We start from the raw sequence: 5,478 nt of genomic DNA, 5'->3' as shown, positions 1-5,478 counted from the left end.
GATGGAAAATAAGAGGCAAGGGTCTAGTGTCGGCTGCCGGGCTGTGTCTTCATGATGGCGGGGACTCAGAGCACACAGGGAGAGACGCCTGTCTCCACGGACAGCCCTGCAGTGCCAGGTGTCCAGGATGGGAGGGAACGAGGCAGAAAGTTGACGTCTCAATCAAAGGAGGAGGGCTGTGACGGCGGGGGAGTGAGGTCACCGCAGCGCCCTTGGCAGTCGGGAGGCCTCTCAGATTTGTTGTTATGGCCACAGAGCAGCAGGAGCACAAACCCCACAGGCCTGAGCCCTCCTACCTTCTCCCCCTGCCCCAGAAGAGATGGCCCAGGGCCCAGAAGAGAGGCGTGGGGGGTGCCAAGAAAAGCACAAGCTTCTGGCGTCTGTTGACCTGAGCTTGAGTCTCTGTTCTCCCATTGGCTTACTCTGTAGCCTTCAGCAAGTTCCTTGGCTTCTCTAAGCCTTGCATTTCCTCTCTTAAATGGGAAGTTCAGGTTGGCTGTGCTGGTTTGTGCCTGTAATCCCAGCACTTTGAGAGGCCCAGGCCGGAGGTTCACTTGAGGCCAGAAGTTCGAGGCTGCAGTGAGCTATGATCGTGCCGCTGTACTCTAGCTTGGGTGACAGAGTGAGACCCTGTCTCTAAACATAAGACCAAAATTTTGGAATTTTAGCTAACTGGCAGTTTATCAGGAGTTTTAAGTGACAAAGATGTCAGCCCAGTATCACCTGCCCTTCCCATCGAGTATAGCCCCAGCTACCAGCTGCCACACAGTGCTGCTTGCTGTGTGGCACTCACTGCCTCTGTGATGACCTTGTTTGCTTGTTTGTCTGTTTACTGGTTTATTGCCTCTTTCCATCTGATAGACGATACGATAAGCTCCCGAGAACAGGGACTTACTGGTCAGTTTTGTCTCTGTAGCCTAGACCCAGCGCAGAGCCTGATGCAGTGGGCATTCAATAAATATTTGAATAAGTAAATATAATCATAAATAAATTAGTAATAAGTTATACCTCAATACCTGCCCTGTAAAAAAACAGGCTAGAGGCTGGGTGCGGTGGCTCATGCCTATAATCCCAGCACTTCGGGAGGCCAAGGTGAGAGGATTGCCTGAGCCCACAGGTTCGAGACCAGCATGGGAAACTTGGCGAGACCTCATCTCTGCAATAAATAAAAAAATTAGCTGGGTGCAGTAGTGCATGCCTGTGATTCCAACTACTTGGAAGGCTGAGGTGGAAGGATTACCTGAGCCCAGCAGGTTGAGGCTGCAGTGGCTGGGAGTGTGCCACTGCACTCCAGCCTGGGTAACAGAGTGAGATTCCAACTAAAAAACAAAAACAAAAACAAAAAACAGGCTAGAGAGAGCAGTGGCTAACCAAAATTCAAATAAATAAAGATTCAGGCCAGGTGCAGTGGTTCACACCTGTAATCCCAGCACTCTGGGAGGCTATGATAGGAGGATCACCTGAGGCCAGAAATTCCAGACCAGTCTGAGCAACATAGCCAGACCCAGTATCTATAAAAAACTTAAAAAGTAAAATTATATTCCTTTATAGCAATACAAAACAAACAAAATATTTAATGCATACAGCAATCCTGCATAACAAAGGCCTGACTCTACGTATTCTTTTATCTTTCTTTCTCTTTCCTTTCCTCCTTTTTGGGCAACAAAGTGAGTCAGGGGCTTTCTTTCTCCTTCCTTTCCTCCACTTTGGGCAACAAAGTGAGTCAGGGGCTTACTTTGTTGCCCAAGCTAGGGTGCAGTGGCATCATCATGGCTCACTAACGCCTCAACCTCCTGGGCTCAGGCAATTCTCCCGCCTCAGCCTCCCATGTGCCACCACCCCTGACTATTTTTTTTTTTTTTTTTGTAGAGACAAGGTCTCACTATGTTGCCCAGGCTGGTCTCAAACTCCTGGGCTCAAGCAATCCTCCCATCTCAGCCTCTCCAAGTGCTGGGATTATAGACACGAGCCTCTACAACCAGCCGCTGGCTACCTATTCTACAGAGGGGAAAATGGAGGCTCAAAGGACTCAAGAAAGTTGCCAAGATGGTAGAGCTTGCTGGCAGCAGAAAGAAAATCCAGGTCACTTGACCCTCAAGCCCAGGCCTCACACAGTGTGGTCCTGTGCCTCTCGCATATCAGCCCTCACACTGACATCGAAACAAGTCACCTGTCTTCCTTGTGGTGGCAGCACAATAAAGCCACTTTACACTTTAGCATGAATACGCCCATCAGGGCCTTCTGCAGCTGTGAAAGAACAGGCTTGCACTGGAGATGGGAGTAGGTGGGACGGAGGAGGCAAGGGGGTGGGGGTGTCAGATGGGGCAGGGGCTGAGTCACACGACCTCGGTTCAGATTTCAGTCCCACTAGTCATTCTCTGTGCAACCTTGACCTTGCCAGTTAACCTCTCTGGGTGTCATTCTCCTGAGTTGTAAAGAGGGTCAATGACAGATTTCACCCCCTGGGGTTGTTACACAAATTCAACAAGGTGATATCTGGGAAGCACTTGGAATAGTGCCTGGCAGCGGAAACACGAAGTCATGAGTATTGTCATGAATTATGATTAGGTTGCAGGGCACGTCATAGAAGCCCCCAAGACAGCACTGGTTATACTACGATGGACTGTAATCCCAGCACTTTGGGAAACTGAGTGGATTGCCTGAGCTCACGGGTTCGAGACCAGTTTCGGCAACTTGGCGAGACCTTGTCTCTACAGTAAATAAGAAATTAGGCTGGGCTCGGTGGCTCAGCCTGTAATCCCAGCACTTTGGGAGACCGAGGCGAGTAGATTGCCTGAGCCTGCAGGTTTGAGATCCGCCTGGGCAACTTGGCGAGACCTCCCAAATAAATAAAAAAGCTTAGCTGGGTGTGGTAGCGCGCACCTGTAGTTCTGGCTACTTGGAAGGCTGAGGCGGAAGGCTTGCCGGAGTCCAGCAGGTCAACGCTGGGGTGGCCATGAATATGCCACTGCACTCTATCCAGCCTGGGCGACGGAATGAGACTCCAACTCAAAAAACAACAACAACGAAAACCAGACTATGATGGGAATTTAGTTCTGTCTCTCATAAATGAAGCCGAAGGGAGTCCCTCAAGGGCTGCTTTGGAGACTCCATGACAGTGTGAGGCCTGGGCTCTTTCTATCCTGTCACTCCATCATCCTGAGCACATTGCCTCATGGTCCAGGATGGCTGCTTCTGATCTGGCCATCGTATCCATATTCCAACCAGCAAAAATCCATATTCCAACCAGCAAAAAATTAGATAGGGCAGGCCCCTCTCTATAAGGGCATTTCCTGGAAATTGTATATGATACTTGCACTTATCTTTCTCATTGGCCGGAAGGTGGTCACAGGCCACACCTAGCTTTGGGTCAGTATGTAACGAGCTAAGATTTGTGAGTTATGTTAAGAAAGAGGAAGGGAGAAATGAATTTGGGGGACAGCACTGTGGCTCTTTCTTCCCCATGGAAAAATTTAGGCTGTGCTCTTTTTCATTTTTCAAATACATAAATAAATCAGATAGAAAAGGTGGCTGCTTTCTAGAGATGGGAGTTCCCAGTGAAGGACTTGGATTCTCTGGCAGGAGGCAGAGACTTCCAAAGAGGTCAAAGGAGAACCAGAGAGAAAAAAGCCTTAGGAAAGATCAGTGTGTCAATAACCAGTGACGACAGCACCTGGAACAAGATATATGTAATAAGACTCTGGGGTGGGGGTAGGAACACATTTTTTAAAATAATGACTGAAGTTTTTCCTACATTCAAAATAATCTAGGAATTATTTGGAATATTAAGAATTAATAAAAGAGTTTAGCAAGGTGGCTGAATTTTTTTTTTTTTTTTTTTTTTGAGTCAGAGTCTCACTCTGTCACCCAGACTGGAGTGCAGTGGCACGGTCCTGACCACCGCAGCCTCGACCTGCTGGACTCTGGCGATCCTTCCACTTCAGTCTTCCAAGTAGCTGGAACTACAGGCGCGTGTTACCACGCCCAGCTAATTTTTTGATTTATTGTAGAGATGAGGTCTGGCCAAGTTGCCCAGGCGGGCTCAGGCAATCCACTCACCTCGGCTTCCCACAGCGCAGGATTACAGGCTGAGCCACCGAGCCTGGCAGTGGCTGAATTTAAAAAATCAGTATATGATAATCAGTTATATCCCATACAGCAGCAACAAATAATTTGAAAATTAAAACACTTAATGTATAATTTATATGAGAGTTTGAGACCAGCCTGGGCAACATAGCAAGACCCTGTCTCTACAAAAAGTAAAAATAAGAAAGAAAAGGTTTAGACATATTCCAATTATCCACCCTCCTCCCTCCGGTCCCCAAACCTACCTCAGGGTTTCTCAGCACTTCTAGCCTTTGAGGCTCTGGATCAGCACTGGTCACCTGGGGCTCCTGCCCTCTGTCCTGTCCCCCCTCCCACTGAGTGTGGCCTTCCTCTGGATACTTGTCCTCACAGAGCAGACCCCGGAAAGGCGGCCCCAGCCCTCTGAGCCATGGCTCTTGGGTGGACAGGGACGGTGAGTGCTGGGAGTGGCCATGGTCAGTGCTCTAGACACTGGCCCCAGATGGAAGAGAAGACAAGGCAAGAAAGATGCACTTCCAATATGCTGTACTTTTAGAAACCATAAGAGTAATAAGCTTTGTAAGAAAATACAAAACATTTTTAAAATTAAAAGCAAATCCAAAATCTTTTCATCTTATGCCCAGAGATAATTACCATTAACATCTCGTGTGTGTCTCTCCAACTTTCATCTCTTCAGCTTTGTCTCACCTTAATTACAAATCAGGGCTCACAGCTTTGTTCTCTTTTATAACCAGCTTTATAAATTCAGCATCAGCAAGACAATCCCTCCATGTTGATAAGAATATTTCCCCAAGCTGGAGTGCAGGAGCTCAACACAGCCTTGACTTTCCAGGCTCAGGTGATCCTTCCTCCTCAGCCTCCTGGGTAGCTGGCACTATAGGCACGCACCACCATGTCTGTTAATTTTGCGTTTTTTTGTAGAGATGAAGTCTTACTATGTTGCCCAGGCTAGTTCTGGACTCCTGGGTTCAAGCAAACCTCTTGCCTCGGCCTCCTAAAGTGTTGGGGTTTCAGATGTGAGCCACTGTGCCTGGCCCTTAACATCATTCTTAATTGATAGCAAGGACGTTCCTCTTACAGACACCAAAATTAGGCTTTGATCTTAGCATCGGGTCAAATTATGCTCTTCTGCTTCATCTTTAGCTTGGGTCTCTGAAAGACTGAACAGCCAGGTTTAGACTTCAGCATCATTTCTGGGTTCCCCTTTACATACAATAAGCGTAAAAACCTCTTATACACACCTGGCATATCATTTGGATTTACTGTAATTATTTTCAAATATGAACAAGCTTCTAGATGTAACTTGTAATGAATATCTTCTTTTGTGCTTTGTGTGTTGAAATTCTATCAGTCAGCCGGGCTTGGTGGCTCAGTCTGTAATCCTGCGCCTTT

This window comes from Carlito syrichta, unplaced genomic scaffold (assembly GCF_000164805.1).
Source record: "Carlito syrichta isolate Samal-C Ts95f unplaced genomic scaffold, Tarsius_syrichta-2.0.1 Scaffold76748, whole genome shotgun sequence".
Classification (NCBI taxonomy): Eukaryota; Metazoa; Chordata; class Mammalia; order Primates; family Tarsiidae; genus Carlito; species Carlito syrichta.
The sequence above is the reverse complement of the archived record's forward strand: the minus strand, read 5'-3'. Positions refer to the sequence as shown.